This window comes from Artemia sp. Qi Xiang Cuo, chromosome 16 (assembly GCF_049724085.1).
Source record: "Artemia sp. Qi Xiang Cuo chromosome 16, ASM4972408v1, whole genome shotgun sequence".
Taxonomy (NCBI): Eukaryota; Metazoa; Arthropoda; class Branchiopoda; order Anostraca; family Artemiidae; genus Artemia; species Artemia sp. Qi Xiang Cuo.
In genome coordinates, this window is record NC_142809.1 from 23,512,810 (window position 1) to 23,531,392 (window position 18,583).

The following is an 18,583-nucleotide window of genomic DNA, read 5'->3' on the forward strand; positions in this document are numbered from 1 at the left end:
CCCCCCACCCCACCGTTTTTTTCCCCAAACCCATCCGCTACAAATTTTGAGATATCCATTTTTTGTAATTGTTCAAATATTAGATAAAAAAAAACTCCGGTGTCAACACAACCCCCCAGGGTCCGAGGGGCACGCGTTGTAAGTGTTGTCCTGGGGGCGTATAAGGTTCTTATGAAAGGGATGCTCATATAAACTTCAGAGAGGGCATATTTGATTGGAAGCTGAAAGTCCGAGTTCACTTTTTAAGAGTCAAAAGAAATTCAAGGGCAACTAGCCACCCCCCCCCCACACACACCCTTTTTTCCCCGAGCCCATCCGATAAAATTTTTAATATGGCCATTTTATTAAAAACAGTTCTAAAACCAGACAAGAAAAACTCCTGTGTTGATGCAACCCCCCAGGGCCCGGAGGCAGGCGTTCTAAGTAATGCTCTGAAGGCATATATAGTCCTTATGTAAGGGATGCTCGCATAAACTTCGGAGAGGGCTCATTTTACAGGAAATTGAAAGCTCTTGTTCACTTTTTAAGAGTAAAAAGAGATCGGAGGGCAAACACCAACCCCCGCCCCACCCACTCCACGCCCTAAATACATAAGATAAAAATTTTGAGATAGACATTTTGTTAAAAATAGTTCAAAGTTCAGATAATAAAGATTCTGGTCAACATAGCCCCCCAGGGCCCGGGGGTAGGCGTTGTAATTTATGCCCTGGAGGCATATATGGTTGTTATGGAAGAGATGCTCATATAAAACTCACAGAGGGCCCATTTGATTGGAAATTGAAAGTTATAATGCACTTTTTAAGAGTCAAACGTGATCGGAGGGCAGCTAGCTTCCCCCCACATTCCATTTATTTTTTTTACAGAGGAACTTCATATAGAAGGGGCCGTCATATAAACTGAAAAGGGGAATCATACTATTGGTAATCCAATTCCAACCAGGAGTTTCCAATTTCCAACCAGGTTTCAAATTCTTCCCTGAAATGTGTGTACAACTCATAAAAGAATAATAAAGACGCACATAGACAAATTTTTGACGCGCTTTGTAATTTTTTTTGTAACCCTTCACACTTGATTATGATTATGAATATCTTCACTCTTTGATTATGAATATTATCAAAATTAATTTTTAATAAATTGCATCGTAAAATATGTGAACACCCTAAGAATTCGCAGTTAAGTGCAATACAAGCCAAGAGCATAACCGTATCCATTGGAGGGTAGAGGGACTTACCAAGTTTACAAATGTCTTTATATTATAAACGAGCAGAAATTAACAAAAGTTGGGCTCAAAACCCCTATGCCTTCCCAAGGCCAGAACATAATTTGCACTTTACTGAAAAAAATATAAATGTTTTTACTTTTGTAACTTTAGTGCAAATTATGTTCTGGCCTTGGGAAGGCATAGGGGTTTTGACCCCAATTTATGTTAATTTCGGCTCGTTTTGAGTTTGACTCGATTATTTATTGTAATTTCTGTTGGTTTTGGGTTTCATTTATTTATCGATCCAGATTTGTGGTAGTTTCACGCTTTGTAGATTATTTGATTTTATTTTTGCTCATTTGTGGTTTAATGGAGTTCTTTACTTTTCTTTGAAAAACTTAGTTTGTGGAAAGTTTTTTTAATTAATTTCTGTTCGTTTTATATTGACATAGTCTTTTCAAGGATCTTTTCGTTTTTTTAAATATTTTCGTTTTTTTAAGACTAAAGTTTGACCTGTTATTTGTATGCTGGAGAAATATTTTCAGCACTTTTTAACAACATACACCCTTTTAAAAGTCTGGAAACAAATAGTAGTGTTTAATTTCGTTTCATACCTTCTCTAGTTGACATGAAATGGAAAACTTGATACCATTCGCAAAAAAATCTGTTTACTTTCTTTGATAACTTGGATACACTTAGGCTATTTTGATTTGATTAAGTTTTAAGAGCAGAAGTAGCCCCGAAAATTTGAATATAATACCCTTAGTTGTTCTTAGGATACTGCTGAAACGCCTTATTGGAAATTAGCATTAACATAGCGCATTTTGATTTAATCTTAAGGCAACATTTAGTTTTTAAACATAATGGCCAAATGGGAGGTTAGGCGTGGGAGGGAGATTAGTTGCTCTCCAATCACTTTCAACCATTAAAAAGGGCATCAGCCATTTATATTTTCAATCGAATGAGCCCTTTTTGAAGTTCCTACGACAACTCCTTCGATACGAAGTGCCCTGGTCTAAACAACAACAACAACAAAAAATAATACATTATACCCACATCGATCTTCACTATAAAAATGTCAAGCCTTCCAATAACTTTCAACTATTAAAAAGGGCACTAGGCCTTTCGATTTCCAATCGAATGACCCATCTTTGAGTTTCTACGACAACGCTTTCTATAAACGCCTTATATGCCACCAGGGCATAAATTAGAACCCTTACCTTAAGGGCTGTTAGGTTGGTTGTCATCCTCTAAGACCTAATTTCCAGAGCTTTCAACTACGTTGAACAAAATGGCTATCTCAAAATTTTGATTGAATGTGTTTGGGGAAATGGTGGGCGTGAGAGGGGTGTTAGTCACTCTCCCATCACTTTCAACTATTATAAAAAGCACTAGCCCATTCAATTTCCAATCAAATGAGCTCTGTTGAAGTTTTTACGACAACGCTTTCAATAAAAACCTTATATGCCCCCAGGACATAGCTGGGGTGTGCCATCCTCGAAGACCTAATATCCAGAACTTTCTACTACGTTGAACAAAATGGCTATCTGAAAATTTTGATTGGATGTGCTTGGGGGAATGGTGGGCGTGAGAGGGGGGCTAGTTACCTCCAACCACTTTCGACTATTAAAAAGGGCACTAGCCCTCTCAATTTCCAATTGAATGAGCCCCTTCTGAAGTTTTTAAAACAACTCTATCTATAAAAACCTTATATGCTCCGAGGGCCTAACTTACAACCTTTGCCCTGGGGGTTCTGGGGGGTTTGTCCTCCTGAAAAACATAATTTCTACTTGGAAATCAACTACGCTGAAGAAAGGGGTGTTAGTTGCCTTCCAATCACTTTCGATAATTAAAAAGGGCACAAGCCACTACAATTTCGAATCGAATGAGCCCTTTTCAAAGTTTCTACGACAACTCCTTCGATACGAAGTGCCCTGGCCTAAAGAAAAGTGCCTAACAGGGCACTTTCGAATAAAAGTGCCCTGGCCGCGATTGCGCTGCCTATGATTTCTGGTCGTTTTGAGGTTGAATTTTAACAGGTATTTGTATCTGACTAGCTTAAGTTTAAAATGGCCTTTACTTTACTTTGAAAAACTTTTCGGAAAGTTTTTTTTTAATTAATTTAAAGAAAAAAGATGTATATATGGATATATATATATATATATATATATATATATATATATATATATATACGCACACAAATATATGTATATATACATAGGGCCTACATATATTTGTGTGCGTATATATATTTGTATATATATATATATATATATATATATATATATATATATATATATATATATATATATATATATATATATATATATGTATATATATATGTGTGTGTGTGTATATATATATATAACTTAAAAACAAACGTACATTCGAGGAAAATTCCATATTCTCAGCACTGTCATTTTTTTTTCCTTTACAATCAGTGCCAAAGAAAGGTTGTGCAAAATACAATTAGTGATTTCCTTGACTAATGATGAAAACTGAATAGATTTTATGCATAGACCTACTTTGAAAATGCAAATTTGTTACAATTGTATTTTTGATGAAATTCATTTTTAACTTTACATATTTGTATAAATGTAGCTAACAATATATTTGAAAGTAAACTATAGTTACGCCACAGAGGATGATGAGTGGTACCTCCTGGATCCGTACCTACTAGCGGACAATCATCTGTAATTGATTGTATTACAGATCTTTCTTTGATAACTCAAAGTGCGGGTCAAACCCCAAACCAGGCGCTAAGATTTTGCACCATACAATACTAACAGAATAAAGATGAGGTAAACTGAAGACTTTAGAGGGCAGGTTGTGTTCACGGGACATAAGTCGGTTTGAATAAGAGCTAACAATATCCACACCATTACTGACGAAAACGATTTTAATGTCGTAAAGAGAAATCATTGAAGGATTTGTTGTGGTTATGAAATAGTATTTAAGCTAGGTGCGTGCATATCGGTTTAATAAACTCATTCGAAACAAAGACTGTGTTTGGACTCCAATAAACTAACCTGTGCTCTTGCAATGAAATTATCCCGTGCAAAAACAGGGCAAATTTCGAAATCATAAATTTGAACTTTTCATCAAGTACGTTTTCTTTTATTATAAAAGCTCCATAATAAAAAATCATATTCCAAACGTGAAATAATTTAGAAAATGATTTGAAAAACATTGAGCATGAATGCCCCCTCCAGAGGCCAGTTTGCCCCCCCCCTAGACCCGAGTTTGCCCCCAGCTGAAATTTAGTTTCTTCAAATATCTTGTCAAAGCAAAGATAAACCTGCACAATTGAAGCATCCAGAGAAACAGGTCAGTCAGTGTTCTTTAGTATATCTTTGCCTTTATAGTACTACTTGGCTCATTTTTCGCTGTCATTTTCACTTGATTTGGGAAAATCAGGTCCAGCTTTGCCCCTCCCCCCAGGCTTTTGACGAAATTACGCCACTAAATTTAAAGATGCTTAAGGAAAATTGTTCATTTTTATTTACCCTAAATTCAGCCATTTGATTTTGGGTGGACCTGAAAGACTTGTTTTTTTTTTGTACGCAGACATTTATTTTCAAATAATTCAATTTAGAACCAATTTGCGACATATCTGCTCATACTGTTTAAACAAGACATGTCCAATCCTATATTCATCCAAAACCGTAGCTTTATTGCTTTATTTTTCCAGATATTTCAGACAAAACTAGTGAAAACTTGTATCCTATCCAATATAGAAAACTCGGTCATATTTCAAAAGAACCGCGACAATTTATTTAGCAGCAAGGCAATATTTTCAGATGCACTTTGCTTTTCAGGTTACAACAAGAATTCACTGAAAAAAGTGGATTTTACTTCTGTTATATAGGGAACAACAAGTCCAAGAAAGTGTCTGGAATAAAAAATAATCGTATTCTTTGTCATCTTTACAGCAAGAAAATCCTCTCAGCAAACCCTTGTCAGTTGAAGAATATCACATAACAAAATGTCAAATTTCCTCCATCCTTGGGGTTATTTACAACAGAACAAGCCTCGAGTGGAATTCTAATTGTTTGCACCCCTATTAAACTCCCTTGGATAGCATTGTTCCACCCAACTCTCTCGGGGCTGATACGAGCTTTGAGTCTTCTCATTATAAAGGCGAAAAATATTCATTTGTACACCTGTTAGCTGAAGACATGGTGGAAATGAAGTAATTAACTACGATTGATGTTTAAAGTGTCTACAACTTAACCACTAATAAGAATAGATACTTAAGCGTTGCTAAAAGGGGCTTTCTAAATAAACACATTATGTTTCACTACTTCTTTCACTTTAATCTTGCGGAGGCATTTTTTTTTTTTTGTTCGATTCAAAAGGGCTTATCTATCGTTGTTCTCAAATGAGTGAGAAAGTCAGAAAGATTGCTTCAGTAAATTTTCATTCAATGATACTATTTACAGAGGTGTACTTATTTCAAATGAAGTACCGTACGGGAGACCAACCATGATTAGTATAGACATTTCTCGATCTCTAGCTCAAAGATTACCAAACCTTTTTATATATAGGCTCCTACAGGCCATAATGAAAGCACACCGTTCAGCTAAACCGTCAACCACAGTCATTACTAAGAAAAAAAATTATCATTTAAATTCTCAAAGTCCATCCATATCCTGGAACAAATAGCGTTACAGAAAAATTAGGAAAGCATAATTCCCATCCTACTGTAAAATTTTGAACATGAGATATACAGTCATTCGTTTTTGGGCACAACAATACTAAATAAGATTCAAAAAGGATTAAGCATACCAAATTTCAATATTGCAATTACTTTAAGCAAAATTCATCAACTTCTAAACGCCAATACTGTTATACTAAACAGAATTGCCATCGGCTTTTTGTCTTGTTTTGAGCTATTCAACCCCAGAAATGACGAACCAGGTTACACTTTTCCCTGGACAGAAAAGCAATATCCGTTCTTCCCTTAGTTAAATATGAAAGATCACCCTGTCAAAAGTACGAGGCTGATAACTGCATTCATTTTTGCATCTTCCTCCTCCCAACCTAGAAAACCGAACTGTGTACAGTTAGGATAACAAGTATCTTGTCCATTCCCATAGGTCGGCACATTCCCAAAACATTCCCCAAGGGTCGAAACAATAGGCAGCTATGCCCTAGAATATTCTATTTTTTTTTTTTTTTTTAAGGACTAAAAAAAGAGATATAATATTTTGGCGAACGTCACCAACCAATTAAATAGGGTAGCCATGGCCGCATACGGTGCATTTAATGCCCGAACCACATTATTGCATAGTCAGACCATGGGATAAAATCAAAATTACGCAGGAACACTGCGTTAGCAATGTTTCTCTTATGTAATTTGTGGAGTTGAGGTATGTTCAGTTAACGGATGATAGTTGGGAATAAATTAGTGCTGACATATACTTTTTTAAAGGAAGTTTTCGACAATTCAGCTTTACTCTTCCGAAGGGCAAGCTAAAATCAAGAAAAACTCAGAATCATTTTGGCCTTTTATCAACAGATGTGACTATGGCGTGGGTCGTACATAACTGGAAATGTATTTTTCGATACTTGGAAGCACTGCAAGTGTTTTGAATTTGGAAGGTCGATGTAACGAAATGTTCCTTAAGGATTTAAAGCTTGATGCACTCTTTTGGTGAGTAGGAAAAAGAGCTTCTTTTTTTCTGAAGGTTAAAAGCTTTTGTTTCAATTTAATTATGTTATGCGGAATCACAAGATTTCACGCTAGCATTTTTATTTTAAATTGCAAGATTGCATGTCCGCACTTTTATTTTTAAAATGCGAGATTTCTTTTCAAAGCTTTTGAAAGGCATAAAGAAACGTCCATTTCACTCTGCAGTCGAAAAGAAAAGTTAAGAGCCGCCTTTAGCCAAAAATAAGTAGAACTAGAGTCAAATAATCTTCCAAGCGTAAAACTACCATAAATCATTATCAATAAGTAAATAAAACTCAGAACGAACAGAAATTACAATAAATAGCCGAGTCAAACTCCAAGCAAGCAAAAATTAACATGAATAGGGCTGATAGCCCCCATGCCTTATCACGACCAGAACATAGCTTGCGCTTTACTGAATAGAAAAAAAAACAAATGGCCGTGAATTGCCGGGTTAATTGACATATACTGATATTTATTCCTTAAAGTTTTAATAATTTCTTATTCATGAAAGTAAAAAAAAGTGAAAACATTTAAAATGTATTTTGTTTTCGGTAAAAGCGCAAGTTGTACTTTTGTACTTTTCTTGAGACCCCGGAGTTTTCGTTATATGATCTTTGAACTATTAAAAAAAAAATATCTCAAAGTTCTTATCGGAAACAAAGGCGTGAGGAGGGCTAGTTGCCCTCCGATATCTTTTGACTCTTTAAAAGTGAACTAGAACTTTTAATTTCCAATAAAATGAGCGTTCTCTGAAGTTTATACGAGCATCCCTTCCATAAGAACCATATATACCTCCAGGGCATAACTTGCAACGCCTGCCCCCAGGCCCTGGGGCGTTGTGTCGACAACAGAGGTTTTTTTGTCTGACGTTTGAACTATTTTTAACAATATGGCTATCTAAAAATTTTTATCGGATGCATTTCAGGGAAAAGGGGCATGGGAGGGGAGGGGTCAGTTGCCCTCTGACCTCTTTTGACTCTTAAAAACTGAACTAGAACTTTCAATTTCCCATCATATGAGCCCTCTCTGAAGTTTATACGAGCATCCCTTCCATAACAGCTATGCCCCCTAGGCATAACTTACAGCGCCTACTCCGGCCCCTGAAGGATTGTTTCGATCCCGGAGTTTTCGTTATATGATTTTTGAACCAATTTAAAAAAAATGGCTCTCTCAGAGTTCTTATCGAATGGGTTTGAGAAACATAGGGCATGGAGGGAGGGGGGCTAGTTGCCATCCGATCTCTTTTGACTCTTAAAAAGTGAACGAGAACTTTCAATTTCCAATCAAAAGAGCCCAGTCCGTAGTTTATACGAGCATCCCTTCCATAAGAACCATATATGCCCCCAGAGCACTACTTACAGCTCCTGCCCCAGGCCCAGGGGGTTGCATCGACAGAGGAGTTTTTCGTATCTGACCTTTGAACTATTTGTAACGAAATGGCTATCTCAAAATTTTTATCGGATGGGTTTGGGGATAAATGGTGCGGAGGGGCTAGTTGCCCTCGGATATCTTGACTCTTAAAAAGTGAACTAGAACTTTCAGTTTCCAACCAATTGAACCCTCTCTGAATTTTATGTGAGTATCCTTTTCATAAGAACCATATACGCCCCAATGACAACACTCACAACGCCTACCCCCAAGGCCCTCCCTATGAGGTTGCGTCAACACCAGATTTTTGTTATCTAAATTTTGAACTTTTTTTTTTAAATGACTATCTCAAGATTTGTAGCGGATGGGATTAGGGGAAAAGGGCGTGGGGGGGGTGTACTTGCCCTCCGATCTCTTGACTCTTAAAAAGTGAACTAGAACATTCAATTTACAATCAAATGAGCACTCTCTGAAGTTTATACGACCATCCCTTTCATAAGAACCATGCATGCCCTCAGGGCATAACTTAGAACGCCTGCCCCGGGCCATCGGGGGTTGTATCGACACCGAAGTTTTTTTCATCTGACCTTTGAACTATTTATAATAAAATGGCTATCTCAAAATTTTCATCGGATAGGTTTGGAAACATCGGTTCGGATGGGGATAGGAAGGGCGTGGGGGGCTAGTTGCCATTGGATCTCTTTTGACTCTTAAAAAGTGAACTCGAATTTTCAATTTCCAATCAAATGAGCCTTCTCTGAAGCTTATACGAGCATCCTTTTCATAAGAACCATATATGCCCCCAGGGCATAACTTACAACGCCCACCCCCCGTGCCGTGGGGGGCTGTTTCGACACCCGAGTCTTTGTTATCTGAGTTTTGAACCATTTTTAACAAAATGGCTATCTCAAGATTTTTAACGGATGTATTTGGGGAAAAAGAGGCGTGGGGGAGGGGGCTAGTTGCCCTCCAATCTTTTTTAACTCTGAAAAAAAACTGAACTAGAACTTTCAATTTCCAATCAAATGAGCCCTTTCTGAAGGTTGTACGAGCATCCCTTCCATAAGAACCATATATTCCCCCAGGGCATAACTTACAACGCCCTCCCTCGGGCCCTGGGGGATGTGTTGAACCCGGAGTTTTCGTTATATGATCTTAGAACTATTTAAAAAAACGGTTATCTCAAATTCCTTATCGGATGGGTTTTATGAAAAAAGGGCGAGGGGGGGGGCTAGTTGCCCTCTGACCTCTTTTGACTCTTAAAAAGTGAACTAGAACTTTAAATTTCCAATCAAATCAAACCCGTTTGCAGTTTATACGAGCATCCCTTCCATAAGAACCATATATGCCCCCAGGGTATAATCTACAACGCCTGCCCCCGGGCCTCAGGGGGTTGTGTCGACACCGGAGATTTTGTTATGTGATCTTTGAACTATTTTTTACAAAATGGCTATCCCAAAATTTGTATCGGTTGCATTTGGGAAAAGAAGGGCGTGGGGGGGGGATGGGTAGTTGCCCTCCAATCATTTTTTACTCTTAAAAAGGACACTAGAACTCTCGATTTCCAATTGAATTAGCCCCCTTTGAAGTTTATGCGACAACCCCTTCTATATGAAGTGGCTCTGGGGAAAAAAATAATAAAACATTGGAGCCGTATGGCCTTTACTATCGGCAACGCTATAGCGTTGTCTCTGATTTAAATTGTAAGAACAGAAGTAGTCATAGTAGAATACCCCCAGTTGTTCTCAATATATTGCTGAGGTATCTTATTGGCAACCCTAAACACAATGTATTTTCATTTAGTTTAAAGCAACATTTAGTTTTAAAGCATAATGGTCCAATTGCATAATTGTGGGGGGGACATATCCAATATCCCTAAGGACATAGGTGCTGGACCTTTCTATTATACTGAACAAAATGGCTGTATCAAAGTAGTAGTTGGAGTCATAGTAACAGTAGCAGTAAAACTAATAAATGTTGCAGTAGTAGTAGTAGTAGTATTAGTAGTAGTAAGCACATATTGCCTTTTGGTCAATGGATCTTCCCTTTAAGTTTTCTCTGAGAGTTTCAACTTAATACACAAATTAATCCTTAGGATACGCTATTTTGACAATCTAAGTGGACATAGTGTCTTTTATTAGTTCGAATTTGCCATTAATATTCTCTCAAATTTTGCCTTCATAGACTTAGCCTTAATAGTATTATTATCACAGTACTTTCAGTGGTAGTAGAAGTAATTGCAGTGTTAGTATTATATTAGTAGCAGTAGTAGCAGCAGGATTAATAGCGGTAGTGATATGTGCATACCACTACCGTACTGACCAAAAGTATTGCCTTTTGGTCAGTTGAATACCGCTTTCATGATGCCCTGTAAGTTTAATCTTGACACGTTAAGCCGTTCCAAAAATATTATTGATGTGCGCTTTTGAAACCCTTTTGACGGCCTTTTCACCTTAATACTCCAAGCCTTACAAGTTGTTGCAATTGAAGTAGCAGTTGGAGTAGTTTAGTAGCAGCTGTAGAATCAGTAGAAGTAGCAGTGGTATTAGCGTTAGTAGTGACATGCATATATTACCGTTTTGTCAATTGATCTTCCCCTTAAAGTATTCTCCGAAAGTTTCAACTTGATACCCAAATCAATTCTTGAGATTCGCCCTTCTGACAATCTGCATGTGCATAGTGTTTTGTTTTAGTTCAAGTTCCACCTCAATTTTCTGTCAAATTTTCACCTTCATACGTGTAGCTCTATTTGTACTAGAATCATTGTAATAGTGGTAGTAGTAGGAATAGTAGTAGCAGTAATAGTGGATTATTATTAGTAGTAACAGTAGTAGCAGCAGTATTGATAGCAGGTACATTTTACGTTTAGGTCAACTGAACATCCCACTCATGATGCCCCTGAAGTTTCCTCTTGATATGATAAGCCGTTCCAAAAATATTGCTGATAAGCCCGTATCAGCAATTTGTATACAGGTAGTATGTTTGGATTTAGTTCAACTTTCCCCTCGATGTTTCCCAGATATTTTTTTTCAATATCCTCAGCCTTAGTAGTACCCGCTACAGAAGTAGTAGTTTTAGTGATAGTAGTGGTAGTAGTAATAGTTGTAGTAAGTTGTGGGAGCACTATAAGCGACAGCAGTTGCAGTAGTAGTAGCGTGCAAATATTGCCTTTTTGGTCATCATTTCCTGAAAATTCCAAATTAATATACTCAGTCATTCTTGAGTTACATCTTTTTGACAACCCAGATACACATAGCATGTTTTGATTTAGTTCAACACTCCCCTCAACATTTTCTGAAAGACACATCTTAATGCCCTTCGTATTTTGGGAAAGTAGAAAAACATGCATACCTTTTCTAAAAAAATTTACTATATGTAAACAATGAACAAATTGCATAACATACAGTCCTTGCCCTGGGGACTCGGGGGGGGGGGGATATACCCAAACGGATAATTACCGAACCTTTCCACATAGCTGAAATAATTGATGTCTCAAAACTTTGTTTGGATGTTTGAGTTGGGAAATGATGGGAGTGGGGCGGTTACTACTCTCAAATCACTTTAACTCATAAAAAGAGCACTATAACTTCCAATTTCAAACCAAATGATACCCATCTGAATTTAATACTACCACCCATTCTATAAAAAAAAAACCTTATATGCCCCCAAGGCATAACATAAAGCCCTTGCCCTGGGGCTCTGGGGGTTTGTTGAAACCCTGGAGGCATTGGTAAATGCCTCCAGATATGATACTCCTCCATTTCCTCTTGATATGATAAATGATAATAGTGGTAATAATAGGAACAGTAGTAGCAGCAATAGGGTATTATTATTAGTAGTAACAGCAGTAGCAGCAGTATTGATGGGATGTTTGTTTTGGGAAATGATGGGAGTGGGGGGGGGGTGACTACTCTCAAATCACTTTAGCTCTTAAAAAGGGCACTATATCTTCCAATTTAAAATCAAATGAGACCCACCTGACTTTAATACTACCACCCATTCTATAAAAAAAACTTATATGCCCCCAAGGCATAACTTAAAGCCCAATTTAACTATATCTAATAGAAGCAACAATAGTTGTAGTAGTAGCGTGCAAATATTAACTTTTTGGTCAATTGATCATCCCCCTTATCATTTCCTGAAAATCTCAAATTAATATACTCACTCATTCCTGAGTTACACCCTTTTGACAACCCATATACACATAGCAGGTTTTGATTTAGTTCTACACTCCCCTAAACATTTCCTGAAAGACACATCTTAATGCCCTTCGTATTTTGGGAAAGTAAAAGCCAAACATGCATACCTTTTCTCCAAAAAATATACTATACGTATACAATGAACGAATTGCATAAGTTACACCCCTTGCCCTGAGCCCTCGGGGAAGGAGAGGGGGTTGATATCCCCAAACGCGTAATTACCGAACCATTCAACAATGCCAAAATAACTGATGTCTCAGAACTTTGTTTGAATGTTTGTTTTGGGAGATGATGGGAGTCGGGGGGGGGGGGGGTTGCAAGGTGACTGCTATCAAATCACTTTAACTCTTATAAAGGGCACTATAGCCAGAGTTGCCACCGTCAGTACGATTTTACTAGATCTAGTAAAAAAAAAAATCTAGTAAATTTAGAGGATCTAGCAAATTTCCCGAAATCTAGTAAAACCTAGTAAAAAGTCATGATTTATAGTAAACAAAACTTTATTTTATTTTCAATGAATTCAGGGGAAAAAAAATATTGAAAACATATGACCAATTTACAATTTTTGCTTCTCTGTTTTACAATTTACATTTTTGCTTGTCTGTCTAAGAGATGGACAAGCAGTCACCTATTTTCGTAAACAGATACTTCACTTCCGGCGTCTAAAGTTTGACAAAATCAGCATTCTGTGTATCAAATCTTACCAACCAAAAATGAAGCTATAATGACACTTGGATTTGTGATTATTGGGAGTCTATTGGAATGAAAACAAAAGCCAACCACCCAAGGTGATTAGGTGAATCTCCTGAGTTTGAAAATTTTTATTGAGGAAAAAGGAGCCTGCCGAGAGAAATTAAAAGTAAGTAGAAATGTAACATTATATATATATATATATATATATATATATATATATATATATATATATATATATATATATATATATATATATATATATATATATATATATATATATATATATATATATATATATATATATATATATATATATATATATATATATATATATAGAAGAAAAAAGGAAAAAAGATTGTGAAAATCGTATTGATTATCCTCCTATAGTAAAAATCGATGCTTGATGGTGCGCGTGCAGCGCGGCTGCACGCGCAAAATTTTTTTTTTTAGCATTTAGTAAGAACAGATGCGATCTAGTAAATTTTTCCTCTCCGATTTAGTAAATTCTTCCAGGTCAGGGTGGAAACCCTGACTATAGCTTTCAATTTAAAATCCAATGAGACCCATCTGAATTTAATACGATCACCATTCTATAAAAAAAAAAACTTATATGCCTCCAGGGCATAACTTAAAGCCCTTGCCATGGGGCTCTGGGGGTTTACTGCAACCCTGGAAGCATTGTGAAATGTTTTTTGGACTATTTTAAACAAAATAGCCATCACACATCTTTCAATCAGATGCGTTAGGTGAAAAGAGCGGTAATTGGGAGAGGGAGGGGGCTAGTTGATCTCCATCATTTTTTACTCTTAAAAGAGAGCTAGAACTTCTAATTTCAACCAAATGAGCCACCTCTAAAGCTTATACAACCATCCCTTCCATAAGAACCTTAAATGCCCCAGGGGCATAACTTACAACCCTAGATGCGCTCTGATTACTTTGAGCGCCCTCCAAAGCAATATGACCACACTTTCCATAAGAACCTTATATGCCTTCAAGGCATAACTTACAACCCTTGCCCTGAGAGCTGCAGGGGGGGAGTGTCTTCCTCAAATACATAATTTCCGTACCCCCTACTACGATGAACAAAATTAATATCTCCAAGTTTTGATTGGAGATGTTAAGGGAAATGATGAGCATGGAAGCGGGGGCTGGTTGCTCTCAAATCACTTAAACTCTTAAAAAGGGCACAATAATTTCCAATTTCAAATCAAATGAGTCCCATCTGAAGTTTATTTAACCGTCCATTCCATAAAAACCTTATATGCCCTCATGGTATACTTACAACCCTATCTCCAGGGCGCTGGGGGATTTTGTCAACCCGTGAGGCATTAATATATGTTCTTTGGACTATTTTGAACAAAATCACTATTTCATAATTTCAATCAGATGCGTTTGGTGTAAAGAGGGGTTGTCGGGGAGGGAGGGGCTAAAAGCCCTCATTTAACTCTTAAAAGGGAACTAGAACCTCCAATTTTCAACCAAATGAGCCTCTTTTAAAGTTGAACAACCACCTCTTCCATAAAAACCTTAAATGCCCCCGCGGCGTGACCTACAACCCTAGCCCCCAGGCTCTGTTGGTTTGTATAAACCCCAAAAGCCTTGTTATATGATCTTTGGACTATTTTGAATAAGAAGACTGTCAAGATTTCTATTGGATGTATTTTGGGAAAACACGATGTGTGTGGGGGAAGGGGGAAGGGTAGCTGCTCTCTGACCACTTACTCTTGAAAAGGGCACTAGAAATTCTGATTACCAATCAAATGAGTCCCTTCCGAAGAATATACGACCACCCTTTTTATAAAAACCTGATATGACCCCCTGGCATAATTTACAACCCTTGTCCTGAGAGCTGTGGGGGCGGGAGTGACTTCTTCAAAGACAGAACTTCTGGACCCTTCAACTACAATGAACAAAAGTGCTATCTCCAAATTTTGATTGAATGTCTTTGGGGAAATGATGAACGTGGGGGGGGGGGACTGGTTGCTATCAAATCACTTTTGACTCTTAAAAAGTACACTATAACTTCCAATTTCAAATGAAATGAGCCCCATTTAAAGTTTATACGACCAACCATTCCATAAAAACCTTACATGCCCCCAGGGCGTGACTTACAACCCTATGCCCAGGGCACTGGGGGGTTGTATCAACCCTAGAGGCATTGTTAAAGTTCTTTCGACTATTTTGAGCAAAATTGGTATCTCACAATTTCAATCAGATTCGTTTGGTGAAAAGAGGGGTAGTCGGGGGGGGGGGTGCTAGCTGCCCTTCATCACTTTTGACTCTTAAAAGGGAACTAGAACTTCCAGTTTTCAACCAAGTGACCCTCCTCTAAAGTTTTCGTAACCATCCCTTCCATAAAAATCTTAAATGCCCCCGGGGCATAACCCTTGCCCCCAGGCTCTGGGGCTTAGTTTCAAAACCCAAAAGCCTTGTTATGCGATACTTGGACTATTTTAAATTAAATGACCATCTCAAAATTTCTATTAGATACATTTCGGGAAAATACGACGTGTAGGGGGGGGGGGGGGAATCCGATCACTTTGGCTTTTAAAAAGGGCACTAGAGCTTCTGATTACCAATCCAATGAGCCCCCTCCGATGTTTATATGACCACATTTTCTATAAAAAACCTTATATGCTCCCGGGGCGAAACTTACAACCCTTGCCCTTGGGGCTGTGAGGGTGTCATCCTCAAAGACAGAACTTTCAGACCTTTTAACTACGCTGAACAAAATAGCTATCTCGAAATTTTGATTGAATGTGTTTGGGAAATTGGTGGGCGTGGGAAGAGGGTTAGTTGCACTCCGATCACTTTTGACTATTAAAAAGGGCACAAGCCCTTTCAATTTCCAATCAAATGAGCCATTTTCAAAGTTTCTACAACAACTCCTTCGATACGAAGTGCCCTGTTCTAGGACCAAAAATAAAATAAAAGTATCAATAAAAAAATTGACTGAAAATTGGACTTTTTGTCCCAATTCTTTAAGAACGACTAAAGAAACGCAAAGGCCGTTGAATCGGAATAAGAAACTTTTGGAAAGCACAAAAAACTTATAGCGTAAAGAGCGAAGGATTGAGGAGGGAACGACCTCCCTCATATACAGAATAATTTTTGTTCGTTTTAGGCTTTAGAAACGTTTTTTAATAATAAGATAAATTCACAAAAATGTTCAAAAATGACATAAGCATTTTACTGAGATCTGTTTATTACACTTAGCACGGGCGTATCGATGAACCCTTCTCTAGGCCAAAAATCAGGCACCCACAGCAAAACAAAACATTTGACGAGTACCCTACTAAGCAATAATGGAGTGCTGAAACCTCATTTTCATATAATTCAGGGACAGAGCCAGTGTGATGAAGGACACATCATAGGCAGCTCAGTCGCGCTGCCTAAGTAAAGAACGATGTTGGCACCATCTATTTTTTTTTTCTTCCATACCAGGGCACTTTGTATGGAAGGAGTTATCGCACAAACTTCGAAAAGGGCTCATTCGATCGGAAATTGGAATGGCTAGTGCCCTTATTAATAGTCGCAAGTGATTTGAAGGCAACTAATACCCCTTCCACGCCCACCATTTCCCCGAACACATCCAATCAAAATTTTGAGATAGCCATTTTGTTCAGCGTAGTTAATTTCCAGATAGAAAATATATTTTTGAGGGGGACACTCCTCAACAACCCTCAGGGCAGGGATTTTAAGCTACGCCCTGGGGGCATATAAGAACGTTGTTGGTACAATATATTATATTTTTTTTTCCTTTAGACCAGGGTACTTCGTATCGAAGCAGTTGTCGTAGAAACTTCGAAAAGGGTTCATTCAATTGAAAATTGGAGTGGCTTGTGGCTTTTTTAATAGTCGAAAGTGATTGGAAGGCAATTAACACCCCTACCACGCCCACCATTTCCCCAAACATATCCAATCAAAATTTTGAGATAGCTATTTTCTTCACCGTAGTTGATCTTAAGATAGAAATTATGTTTTTGAGGAGAAAACTCCCTCACAGTAATCAAGGCAAGGGTTGTAATCTGTGGCCTGGGGCATATAAGGTTTTTTTTATAGAAGCCGTTGTCGTAGGAATTTCAAAAACTGCTTATTCTATTGGAGATTGAAAGGACTAGTTTCCTTTTTAAAAGTCGAAAGGGATTGGAAGGCAAATCGCTCCCTTTTCACGACCACCTTTTCCCCACACCCCTCCAATCACAATTTTGAGATATCCATTTTGTTCAACGTAGTTGAAAGTTCTGGAAATTAGGTCTTTGAGGATGACAACACCCACACAGCCCTCAGCGCAAGGGTTGTAAGTTATGCCCTAGGGGCAATAAAATAGAAGTTCAAAATAGGGATAAAATCCTTTTTATCCCTATTTTGGGATAAAAAGGATTATAGAAAGCGTTGTCGTAGAAACTTCAAAAAGGGTTCATTCGATGGGAAATTCAAAGGGCTAGTGCCATTTTTAATAGTCGAAAGTGATTGGAAGGCAACTACCACCCCTTCTACGCCCATCATTTCCCCAAACCCAACCAATAAAAATTTTGAGATAGCCATTTTATTCAACGCAGTTGAAAGTTCTGGAAATTATACCTTTGAGCAGGACATTCCTTCCACAGTCTTCAGAGCAAGAGTTATAAGTTATGCCATGGGGGCATATAAGGTTTTTTATTGAAATCTTTGTCTTAGAAACTTGAAAAAGGGCTAATTCGATTGAAAATTCAAAGGGTTAGTGCCCTTTTTAACAGTCGAAAGTGATTGGAGGGCAACTAGCCCTTTTCTCACACCCACCATTTCCCCAAACACATCCAAACAAAATTTTTAGATATCCAGTTTTTTAAAAGTAGTTTAAATTTTTGGAAATTATTTCTTTAAGGATTACACCCCCCCCCCCCCCCCCCACAGACCTCAGGGTAGGGGTTGTAAGTTATGCCCTAGGGGCATATAAGGTTTTTTTATATAAAGCGATGTTGTAGGAACTTCAAAAAGGGATCATTCAATTGGAATTTGAAAGGGCTAGTGTCCTTTTTAATAGTCGAAAGTGATTGAGAGGCAACTACCCCCCTCTCACGCCCACCATTTCCCCAAACACATCCAATCAAAATTTTGAGATATCCATTTTGTTCAACGTAGTTGAAAGTTCTGAAAATACAAATTAATGTGCATTTTCAGTTTAATATACATATACTGATATTTAGTAATCAAAATGTTAATATTATTTGATTTATTAAAATTATAAAGTAAAAACATTACATTTTTTCAGTAAAGTGCAAACTATATTCTGGCCTTGGGAAGGCACAGGGGTTTTGAACCCAACTCATGTTAATTTCTGCTCGGTTTGAGTTTGACTCGATTATTTATTGTAATTTCTGTTCGTTTTGGGTTTCATTTATTTATCGATGCTGATTTGTGGTAGTTTCACGCTTGGTATACTATTTGATTTGATTTTTTTCT

At 37.6% G+C, this 18,583-nt stretch overlaps 1 protein-coding gene across 2 annotated transcripts in view; it reads right to left on the reverse strand.

The window, feature by feature from the left end:
• PlexA (plexin A) overlaps positions 1 to 18,583 on the reverse strand; it is a 339,500-nt gene that overhangs the window by 306,009 nt on the left and 14,908 nt on the right. The window lies entirely within an intron of this gene.